Source organism: Pan troglodytes, chromosome 2 (genome assembly GCF_028858775.2).
Source record: "Pan troglodytes isolate AG18354 chromosome 2, NHGRI_mPanTro3-v2.0_pri, whole genome shotgun sequence".
NCBI lineage: Eukaryota > Metazoa > Chordata > Mammalia > Primates > Hominidae > Pan > Pan troglodytes.
In genome coordinates, this window is record NC_086015.1 from 110595558 (window position 1) to 110608282 (window position 12725).

At 37.5% G+C, this 12725-nt stretch overlaps 2 long non-coding RNA genes across 3 annotated transcripts in view; one reads left to right on the plus strand and one right to left on the minus strand.

Annotated features, from left to right (window-relative positions):
* LOC134809463 (uncharacterized) overlaps positions 1-12725 on the plus strand; it is an 88104-nt gene that overhangs the window by 8664 nt on the left and 66715 nt on the right. The window lies entirely within an intron of this gene.
* Positions 1255-12725, minus strand: part of LOC101057909 (uncharacterized) — a 169622-nt gene continuing 158151 nt past the window's right edge. The window contains exons 6-7 of the long non-coding RNA XR_010155287.1: positions 11918-11999; positions 1255-10416 (exon numbers count right to left, since the gene is read on the minus strand). This is a non-coding gene — a long non-coding RNA (uncharacterized LOC101057909). The remainder of the gene's footprint in view (positions 10417-11917; positions 12000-12725) is intronic.

The window sequence follows — 12725 nt, forward strand, 5'->3', positions numbered from 1 at the left end:
TATTTGGTTATAGGCATTAAGCAGCATTCTTGTTAGATGCCCATCTATTTTGCCTATAGGGGTGTTACTTTCAATTAATTATCTCCTAAACACCCTGTGAATCAAACCCCCTTAACTACCCCTCCAATTTCACCAGTTGTTATAGTAATTATGGCCTCTTGACTTTTGGTAGTTAAGCACTAGTCCTCCAGAGCCCTCTGTTACTTGAGGGTCCATTACCCCTGAATCATATTAACAATCCCAGCTCTGTGACCACCTCATTTACCATCAGCCCTGGTCTAAAGAGTAAAGCCACTACTGCACTTAGTGATACTGGTACCTTCTCACAGGCTCATTCTTGGTGGCCTTAGTGAATTGTCACTATTTCATGACATATTCATCACAATATATGCATCACATATTCATTCATCTGACCCTTATGAAGGTGTGATGGTTAATTTCATCACAGTACATACATGCCATTGTATAGCAGGTCCTTAACTAATACAGCAACACCAACGTTTTCAGGCAGAACCAATAGACCCTGTTGAAGGGCAGGCAAGCCCAGAGCAAACCATCTATATGCAGTTCTTTTAACAGCCTGCAAGGCACTGTAAGATTAGGGAGACGTTTATCGAATTATGTTCTGTGGAAAACTAGTTCCATAGGATATGAACTGATGTCAGGAGAAAAATTAAATTAGAAATTTGCTTCAGTGCCAGATTCTCAAAGCCATTCGTATGTGAATGTTTAGTGCAACTCTCCAAAAGAGATGATTTGATGTGTTCCATGTGGCAGTAGTATGATATGCAACCCAGATCCCCCTTCAAAGAACGGCTTGCTCCCCACTTGCTGGGTGTGATGTTAGCAGGCAGCCTGCAGCTGTCAGCCCTCTTCAGGAATTGGCATAGCTGTAGAAAACCACTTCACCTAAGGTCACACTTTTTTGTGGAGTGGCCCATAGCCAAGGATTGATCAGTGTGGAGATACAAAGTTGTTCTCTTGCCCATCTGAGGACATCTCCGAGGGCTGTTTTAACTCCAGAGCTCCCTGTGGGGTTGGCCAAGGCTGTCGTTGGACCTACATTATAACTCATTTTCTCCCAATTCCGCTTCTCTCTCTCTTTTAACAAATGTTTGGCAAAAGGCACTTCTTAATAAATATCCTGCAATTAAAGTATATCTCAGAATCTGCATCCTGGAGAATACTGTCTGAGACACCCCACTTTCTAATTTTGTTTGCCCATCAAAGCCCATTCCCCCCCCCCTTTTTTTTTTTTTTTTTTTTTTGACAGAGGCTTCTTCTTTCACCTGGAAGGGAGTGCAGTGGTGCAATCTCGGCTCACTGCAGCCTCTGCCTCCCAGGCTCAAGCAATTATCCTGCCTCAGCCTCCCGAGTAGCTGGGATTACAGGTACCCACCACCACGCCTGTCTAACTTTTTGTATTTTTAGTGTAGATGGGGCTTTCACCATGTTAGTGAGGCTAGTCTCAAATTCCTGACCTCAAGTGATCCGCCCGCCTGGGCTTCCCAAGTGCTGGGATTATAGGCGTGAGCCACCGTGCCTGGCCTAAAACCTTTTTTCATAGAGTACCTAACAAGTGTAGGGCTTAAGAAATATATTCTGGATGCTGGTAAGTGCAGGTGTGAGAACTAAGTACCTATGTGGAAAGTAAGGGGAGGGGTACCCAAGACTTAAATCTCAGCTTATGAATTCCTTTGAGATTTGAAACTAGCTTAATTTTGATATGTAACTCTAATGCTTAAAGTACTGCAGGATCTACTATCTATGGAGGTGCTACGGAGAGGATCTAAATATTATGTGACCTACGCAAATAAATTTTCTTTTCTCTGTAACAGTGTTTAGAACTCTAAGATAATCCGTGGTTGTCAGGTAAAATGCACTCATGTCTATCTGACAGATACAAATGTTTTGCATTCCAGCTGCTTTTAGATATTTAACGGGAGAGGAAAAGAGAAAATATGATTAAAGCCTTTGAAAGTCCATTTCCAAGAAATAAAAACTGCAGTAGGAATTCTACAAAACTGAAAAATCTTCAGGACTGGAAGATCTATCCAGAAAAGCCCAGTGGATTATAATAACTTATTAAAATATTTGTTTGGCAAGCCACTGACTAATACCACTTTAAGATATGAATGCATTACCAAAAAAAAATTGGAGTGAGTAGTTTTTACAAGTCTTTGAAATAATCATATTTGTATTTTGACACTAATTTGAAACAAGGAGCTGGCTTGAAATATTAAACCTAAGTGATCAGAGACAATGAGCTATCAGACTGCATGATCAACGTAGAGCAATCTCCAAATAAGATGAGATGCATGCAGCCTCTACAAATTTGGCTTGGGGAGGAGTTTGCTTCGCTCGCTTGAATAAGCCACTGTCTATGGCTCACAAGGGTCCTGTTCTTAATGAGGTGGTGCGTAGCAGCAACACACTGTGAATCCAAATAGCAGATGGCAACACTGTTGAGTAGGCTGGCAGTCTGATGTCTAGCCACCAACTGGCAGCAATCATTATTAAACTGATTCATGTGCCCAGGGAAAATCTTCATAAGAGTCTTAGCAAATGTGAGCAGCAAGAAGCAAATGATCTGCTATTCCTATCTGCTATGAGTACTACCTATATTTCTTAAAATATCTTTCCCCAGTGCAACCTACACAAAGAAATGGCATGTTATGTGCACTGGAGGCCCTATTCCTTTCCTATAGATGCATGTATACCTTTAAACATGATAGCTGTGATTTCTCTATTTGGTGAATAGCTTTCCCTTGACAGAAATAGCTTCATAGCATTCACCCTATGGATTTGTTGCACATATTCAATGATAGGCAAGCACTCATAGATTCTGTAAATAAATAACTGAACATATTCTATCTCACATAATGAAGCAATGGCCTACATTGCTCATAGTCCATCTACATGAGACAGGTAACTCATCCTTGGGTGAAAAGTTTGTTACACTCACACTTGGTTAGGAAAGCAGACTAAGAAAGGCTCTAGCTTTAGAAAACTTATGTAAGGATCTTTCTACAAGAAAATCTTAAAGGTATACATTTAAAAGTTAAGTCTTTATGCTGGGTGCAGTGGCTCATGCCTGCAATCTCAGCACTTTGGGAGGCCAAGGCGGGCAGATCACGAAGTTAGGAGCTTGAGACTAGCCCGGCCAACATGGTGAAACCCCATCTCTACTAAAAATACAAAAAATTAGCCGGGCGTGGTGGCACGTGCCTGTAATCTCAGCTACTCAGGAGGCTGAGGCAGGAGAATTGCTTGAACCCAGGAGGCAGAGGTTGCAGTGAGCAGGGATCACACCATTGCACTCCAGCCTGGGCGACAGAGCAAGACTCCGTCTCAAAATAAATAAATAAATAAAAGTTCTGTCTTTACAAACCAAAATGCTAAACAAATAGCATTTTTTTCCAAATGTTGAAAGTATGTGTTGTTTGTAACCAATAAAGCCAATTTCCACAACTTTATATGTTAATAAACAAGCCTTAAGGTAAGGCTTTTATTGAAAAACAAAACCCTGCTTTATTCACTTACAAAATACTTACAGTTAAATTAAAAAACAAAAATCCTAGCCATTCTCTAAATCTTCATTACATTTTTAAAAATTAAGATACTAGAATTCTTTTACATGCTCATAATAACAAGGGGAAAGCTGCAGTTAAATGTCAGATATTCCACATGTTACAAAATATATTTTATTTTATGTTCCATTTATGGTAATTTTTTAATAGAAGCAAAATTTAAAATCTTTTGTAAGAAGTAATAAAATCACTCTGAATGGATTATTTTTGGCTTTATCAATTTGATAAATCAATCCAGGCTGAAACATCATTTATAACTTCTAGAGTGAGTGCCCCTGCTCTTGTCTCAAATGTGAGAGTGATTATCAACCAAAGTTAGATACCCCAGCCCTGGCAGTCAAACTCAAAAGCAAGCTTGCACGCCGTCTCTCAAGTCTCTCAGCATTCTCCCCAAACAAGAAATCAAGTGCCAGAGCTTATACACTTAATGTTTGAGACCAAAAATGAAAACTCCAAACGAGAGATTTACTCAAATGTGCTTGTCTCCCAGTTACTTTATATGAAGTAAATCCATGTCAGAAGAAAAGATGCCCATGTCTTGTTCTGCATGGGAAATAAGTGCCATGTACTAAAAGAAGCCTAAAAATGGTGGCACAAGTTTCTTAAAATGGCTGAAATCTCCCAAAATACTGAACATCTCATCAGACTATCAAGAGTTATGTTTTTTGTCACACATTATGAAATTCTAGATATCCCAGCCTGGGCAATATGGAAAACCTTGTCTCTACAAAAAATGAAAAACTATCAAGGTGTGGTGGCCCATGCCTATAGTCCCAGCTACTTGGTAGGCTGAGGTGGGAGGATTGTTTGAGCCTGAGAGGCAGAGGTTGCAGTAAGTCATGATTGTGCCACTGCACTTCAGCCTGGATGATAGAGCAAGACTGTGTCTCAAAAAAAATAATTCTAGATATTTGAAAAATAAGATAGGGTGATGAATGTTTATCACCGGATATTAGAGTGTACTCAATGGTAAGTATAAAGGGAAACCAGCAATGGGTAGGCTAGTTCAAAAGATGTATTATATTTCCAGATATTCTGATAACAGTGATAAAGACTTGATGGTGAATAGGTATGTCGATAGCAGTACTGCAGATGCTCAGTTTGAGTAAGTCACCCACACTACCAAAAGATGAATATTCTTTTTGAGAACAGAAGAATTCTAGTAATCATGAGCTAAGGATGCTGGAAATTCATTCCTGAAAATGTATATGTACCAAGTAGTTGTTTTCTGTTCTCCCATTCTTCATTAAACCTGTCCTTATCAAGAACACCAATGATGTCCATCTTGTCCAAATCAACGTTCCATACTCAGACTCTCACTTACTCTAATTCTCAGAGGCATTTAATGCAGTTGATCACTACCATCATCTGGAAACACTTCCTTGGCTTGGTTTCTAGAACAACAGTATATGCCTAGTTTTCCTTTTTCCTTATTGGAAGTTCATTGTCCATCTCCTGTTTAGCTCCTTATCAAAATCCTGACCTTTGACATTTGACTGTTCTTAAATACACTGTGTAGATTCTGATATCTGAATGAACTAGACACTCTGCTATGTATATTCTAATGAGGACAGGGACTATGTGTGTCTGGTTCACTGCCAATGTCTAATACATGGTGGACATTCAAATATTCGTTGAAGGAATGAACGAATACTAGAACAACATATGCAGTTTGAATAGATGAGTGTAAGTATAATGAGGATGATCTGGATATTAAATAGTTCCTAACATTATTTCATTGAGGTAGGTTTTAAATATTAGAATCCTCATCTTTTTAGAGTATGAAATTGATATTTAGACAGGTCAAATAACTTGCCCAAGAACACACAGCTACAAAGTGTCAGAGCTGAGACGTCTTCTGCTTTGCTAGTCCAAGGTCATGCTCTTGACTCAGTGCTATACTTATTGATAAATACAACAGAAAATGAGGAATAGGAACCCGAGTTCAGCTTATATTTCTCCTGGTCCTCTGCTACAACTGCGGTTGATGTTTCTGATGGTAGCAGGACTACAAATACTAGTTGTTGTTGTTGTTGTTGTTTTTACATTTAGAAAGAAGAGGATCGTGTCCTCATCTGTAAAATAGAAATGAAAATGCTACCAAATCTACCTTCTTTTGATGGTAATTTAAGGCTAAAATAAGATAATCGACATGCCATATATAAGTCACAATACCAAAATCATGGGGGATTTTCATGTGTTAATTATTACTACTTGGAGGTACTAAAAGAAGATCTGAAGTGGAGAGACAAAAAATGTCCTTACTGATTAGAGAAGCAGGAAGAAGGCAGTCAAGAAGGAGCTAGAACATTCCTTACTGACCTAACTCAGGAAAAAAAAAAGAATGCAATATTCTGTGGTTCCCCTGTAACAGATAACGAACACCCACTACACAATTAAAGAATTAAAAGTTCATTGACTTAGCCATACTACATTTTCTTTTAAAACAAAAATCATAAGGACAAAAATCTGCTGATGCTGTGAAATAAAACGGATGATTCTGCAGTCAATTTGTTTTGTACCTGTGTGGTTTTACCTTCCATTCACCCACTGAGGCATTACAATCAGTGTATCCTAGGGATGACTGGAGATAAAATAGGCAGAGGAAATTAGGTTAATGAGGAAGCATAGAGAAAGGCAGTCCTGGGACCTCCTGTTCTTCAGAATATACAGGTCTTTAAACTGTAATCAGGTAGCACAGTTAGGAATATTCTCAAAATTTACTTTCACCACTGGATTCCAGCTTGTAATATTCAATTACTATACAAAATGATGATCAGAATGGACTTAAATTCTGAAACTTCACTTAGGGATTTTATTCAGGTTATCTTCTTCCTTTGTTGGCAATATAGCCATCAAATCTCCATTAGGGAGAGATACCCAGGTTTCTTGGTCATGGTTGTGTCTCCACTGTGAGTGTCACACAAGACATATAAGTCAGTTAACAAAAATATTTCCTAAATGAAAGAATGCAGATGGCTGACTGGGTTGAGCTTTGGAGTCACTCAGATCAATATTTAAATCTCAGTTGAGGTACTTAGCAAATAAAAGACAGCCTCAGCCTCAATACGCTCATTATTTAAATTGATAGAGTCCTCACAAGGTAGTTTTAAAGATCTCATGATAATTTACTTAGTAATTAGATTGCCTGGCACAGTCAGTTTTCAATAAAGCATGGCCGTTATTATCAAAGTTGCTAATCATTGAAATGGCAATACCAAAACTGGCTGTAATTTTATTTTCACTAGTTTTTGATTGTTTGTAAAAAGAGAGATCTGTATGTGTGTTTAGAGATAACGTATTCTAGAGATTAGGAACCTATCCAACAACCACTTTGTCTTTTGTGCTGCTATAGCAGAATGACTGAGACTGGGTAATTTATAATGCACAGAAATGTATTGGCTCACAGTCCTGGAGGATGGGAAGTCCAAGGTCAAGATGCCAGTATTTGGCAAGGACCTTCTTGCTGCATCCACACATGGTGGAAGAAGAGGGTGAAAGAAGGGGCTGAACTTGCCCTTTTATGGTGGTACTGATCCCACCCATGATCAGGGAACCCTCATCACCTAACTCTTACAAGTCAATGGTACTTAAATTTTAACATGAGTTTTCAAACCATAAAACACCTCCAAGGTGGTTTTTAACTTTACTTATTAATTGATTAAATTAATTAATTAAATTGGGTCCAAAGAACAATTGCTAAGCATTTACTATGCGCTAAGATGAATGAGTGCTTTTCTTCATTTCAAAGTCTTCCCATTGCTTTAGTCTCTGGAGATCAGCTTTCATGGTGCCTATACTTGAGTGATGAGTAGCAAGGCCATGTGAAGTTGAAGAGACATGAACAAGAGATGTGACATGGTTCATGATGGCTGAAGGGAAATATGGCTGCTAATAAATTTGCAGTCAGATCATGGAGGACTTTAAATGATGAAGTGAAATATTTGGACTTCATTCAAGCCTTTTGGAGAGAAATGTCAAAAACATTAACCTCACAATGAAGTGAAAAACAAAGCTAGAAGTCTTGTTGTAGATAACAAACTGACTCAAGGAACACACATATTGTTAAGACTGGAAGAATGGCAGTTAAAGTTCTTTCTAGTAGTGTTTGAAATACATCAGAAGGAAGGAAGTCTGGAACTAAGGTCATAAAAGGTAGGAAGCTATTTCAATAGGTCAAGAGTGAGGTAATAAGAGGCTAAACCAAGGCAGAAAAAAGACACATGAGATATGCTGGGTGGTGCTCCATGACTCTTCATAACTTTGGGCTAACTCCTTTAAAGCCAGGGAATTTGGTTAAATAAAAAAATGGAAATCCACATCTGTCTCAACATTTGTACTTTCAGAGGTATAAATGTTTCCATTTTAAAAATTATACATGAAACAAATAGCAAGTTAATCTGGCATACTGTCATGCTAGCCAGAAATGTGTGTGAGCAGTTTTGTAAACTGTGCCTTCTTTTCCATTCTAGCATTACTCTGTCTTTTTCCATGCTGTCCTTGTCTTCCTCATGGATTTTCAGTTGACTCCTCCCTTAAACTTTAGATTAGCTGGCAAGTACGAAACCCCTTGCAACCAGCAAGACATATTCTTCTAACTTTGAATCTGGCCCATTTTTGTGTGATGACACTTTCCTAAAGAGACTAATATTGTATCTGTGAGAAAAAGTCCGATGTGTGACTTTTCATTATAAAAATATCCACTGAGTACATAACATTACTCAAAAAAACAAGAAAGTGTACAGAACAAGTAAACAACTAAAAGGGCAGCAAGACAAGATGAATGTTTCCTAGTCAAAACATGAGAATACATTTTGTTATCTGTGAAATGTAGAAAGGTTATCCCGAGAGATAGCTAAGGTCAAAAAGTACTATGAGAGATACACTCACACACAATTATAGATAAATATACTAATAGAGATATATAAATACCAAATTCATCATATTCGCTCTTCCCCAATGGCTGCTCTTTTGTATCCCACCCAACTCCACTCTATTATTCATTGGGTTATTAAAATCAGAGACCTGGGAAGCACACTTAACTTGTCCCTTCCCCTAATCTCCCATACCTAATTACTAAAAATCTTCTAGTTATATTCTATTAACTAAATTTACCTTGCCCTTACCTAATTCCTTTGCCCTTACCTAATTTGTATAGGATAAAGTACAAACTCTTTAGTATGGCATAAAGGTCCATTAGATAGAGCCACATTACAACCTTATCTCCTATCCTTCCCCCATTATATACACATGAACTTGCTGTTCCCTCTGCTTGGAATGATTCCAAAAAGGAGCAAGGATCATTTCCTCTGAGAACCCTACAATGCTCCCTGCAGCCCAAGCATACTTTCTTAAAGCACTTAATACTTACCCTCAATATTTTCTATAACTTACCTGCCTCTACCACTAGACTTAATGAAATTCTTGAAGTTAGAGATGTTGCTGCATCTATCACAGTGAGAATCATCCAAAGCACGCACAAACACACACCATTTATTGTCACTATTAATATGACTTTACGATTCAACTACCATCATTAGCATCTCTTCACTATTTCAAGAGACTTCTGCCCAGGAAGATTACCTTACAAGTGATAATACAGTATTGTTCATCCCCGGAACTTCTCTGAAATCCATCAATTCTTCACTAGAAAATATTAACCAGCAGTTCACATCCTGAGATTCTTTACATAATGAATGTAGATGAAATAAATATATTTAAATATATTACAATTATAGTAATGTAATAGGGAATGGAGGAGACTTATTAATGAATAAAATGTACAAATTAAAGTACATTTTACTCTCTTTCTCTATAGTGTCTGACAATTATTCCCACTACTCAAAGTAAAAATACCAAGACAATGAGAAGGAGAAAATCTTCACAATTTTCTGAGCTCTGTAAAGAAATGCTTTTCTTCAGGTAAATCTTTGATCAAAACAAAGGCATGGTCAAAAATATCCTTAAACAGTCAATCCTGCACAGTGCTTGAGTCTATGCAACTACCAGTGACATGGAAATTGATTGATGGTGATTTTTAATATACCAAGAATTTTTAGAACAAAAAATAACCACACATACGCTGATCTGCTTAAAATACAATACATGTTAGTATTTACTGGGCTTTCATTCATCTCATCTCCTTTTCTTCTTTTACTCAATTCATTTTACCTAATCTCTCACCCTTTGCTTACTTCTAATAATCTTTCTCTCTGTCCTGTAGCAAGCATGAACTGCCATCAGAAAAATTGCCTATAAATTCAGCTTTCCCTTTGGTTAGTCTCTATAACCTTTTTGCTTTAAATGAAACTTGGCAGTGCCCTGAGAACACAACTTACCCTTGATCCTTCTCTCATACTCTATCTTGGTTGATTCCAGTGCTACAGAGAAAAAATGCACAAGATAAGCTTGGAATATCTTGTCATACACATAACAAAGAAGATAGTGAAGACACCCAAGGTCATATTAGGAGGACCCAGGAGCTAACTTAGAGAGGCTTTCAGTGGTCAAAGATAGGAACATTTTAACATCATTAAGAATAACACTACAATGGCGAGGCATGGTGGCTCATTCCTATAATCGCAGCATTTTAGGAGGCTGAGACAAGAGGATTACTGGAGTCCAGGAATTTGAGAACAGCCTGGGCAACATGGTGAAACCTCATCTTTATTAAAAATACAAAAACTAGCTGGGCATGGTGGTGCACACCTATAGTCCCAGCTACTCAGGAGGCTGAGGCAGGAAGATCCCTTGAGTCCAGGAGATTGGGTCCACAGCGAGCTGTGATTGTGCCACTGCACTCTGGCCTGGGTGATGGAGCAAGACCCTGTCACAAAAATAAATAAATAAAAAGAATCATACCTACAATGGATTAAAGCATAGCAAATATGTTTAAATCTGTGAGTTCCTAACTATACTAAAAATTATTGGGGATGCCAGGGAATCATCTCATTATTTTGAAAACATGATTTTGAAACAATCATGTATTTACATGAGCTGTAATACTGTTCTATTAAATAGGAGATGAAGGAAAATTTCTGTTTGTAAAACTGTTCTAAGGGATTTCCAATCTCAGCCATGCATGATAAAATAGCTGGTATTGAACTAACCCTTCTGCCAAAAACAACTATAAAAGCTGGTTGACATACAAATCAACTGTTTGAAGGCATTGGCAAACAAACAGTACAGGCTGGACTTTCTCAGTCCCTGAAAGAAGGAAAGCACATATGGTGAGGTCTGTATTCATGCTATGACTTTTTTCTGAGAGCATTTTTCAAATAATGACTAAGGGAAATATAGCTCAAACCAAAAGTGACAGTCTTATTGGACTGAGGGGAAAGAGGTCTGAGTTCAGAGCGGCCAATATGGCTTGGAATTGAGTCTCAAAATTTCAGATAGTAAACAGATTGAGAGAAGGATACAAAAATCTTCATTCAAATTCCTCAACTCATGTTACCAACGCTAGCACAAATAGTGACAGGTGGGTAAATGGAGTTAAACTGTTGAGCATTTTTATATTTGACAGTAACTGGTGAAGTTACTAATTTAAGACTGCAATAAGATATGGATGAATATATTATAATTATATGGAAAGCATTAAAAGAATTTTCTTAAATATGTAACTAAAAAACTGATAGAGAGAATATGGAATAATAAATGACACTGATTAATCCAAAATAATTCAAGAAAGGAAAAGTAAAATATCAAGGACAGATAGGACATACAGAAAACAAATAGCAAGTTGGTAGACTTAAATCCAACTATATTAGTAGTTATATGAGATACAAATGGACCAAAGACTTCAATTAAAAGACAGAGACTGTCATACTAAATTAAAAAAAAAAAAAAAAACGAACAATCACCAGCCTGGGCAACATGGCAAAACCTCGTCTCTATAAAAAATATATAAAAATTAGCTGGACATGGTGGCATGCACCTGTAGTCCCAGCTTCTTGCTGGGGCTGAGGTGGGAGGATCACTTGCACCCAGGAGGTCAAGGCTGCAGTGAGCTGTGTTCATGCCACTGCACTCCAGCCTGGGTGACAAAGTGAGACCCTGTCTCAAAAAAAAAATTCCACTGTATGCTGTTTACAAGAGACACACTTTAAATACAAGGGCACAGAAAACTTGAAAGTAAAAATATACACCATGGAATGGTATGGAAAATATATATACCATGCAGAAACTAAACAGGAGGATGCTAGTATAATTTTATTAATACCAAGTAACGTAGACTTTAAGATAAGTGTATTAGTCTGATCTCAGGCTGCTATAAAGAACTGCCCAAGACTGGGTAATTATAAAGGAAAGAGGTTTAATTGACTCACAGTTCTGCATGGCTGGGGAGGCCTCAGGAAACTTACAATTATGGCAGAAGGGGAAGCAAACATGTCCTTTTTCACACGGTAGCTAGAGAGAGAAGCAGGGAAAAGCCCCTTATAAAACAATCAGATCTCATGAGAACTCACTTGTTATCATGAGTACAACATGGGAGAACCACCCCCATGATCTAATCACCTCCCACAAGGTCCCTCCCCCAACACATGGGGATTATAATTCAGATTACATTTCAAGATGAGATTTTGGGTGGGGACACAGCCAAATCATGTCAATAAGTATTACTGGAAATAGTCAAAATGATAAATAGGAAAATAAAACATTCCTAAATTTGTATCACCTAATACAGTATATAAAGACAACAGTGACAAATCCACAATCATATTTGGAAATGTTACAATCACTGACAGAACAAGCAGACACAAAATTCAAAAAATCTGTAAGAAAATAGAAAATTTGAACAATATAATCAACCACCTTAACCTAATTGACATATAGACAACACTATAGCCAACAACTGCGAAGTGCACATTTTTTCCAAGTGCACTTAGACATTTACCAAAATAAACCAAAGCAAATCTCAACAAATTTCAAAGAATTGAGTATATTCTTATAGAGTATGTTCTCTGACCAGAGTGGGATTAGACTAAAGGATGGGGACATAAAGATACTAGAAAATTCCTAAATGTTTGGAAATTAGCAATATACTTCTAAATAATCTATTAATAAGAGGAAAAAATGCAATGGAAGTCACAAAAATAGTACAGGTTCTTACAAATCACTTTTGTAAGTTGATAT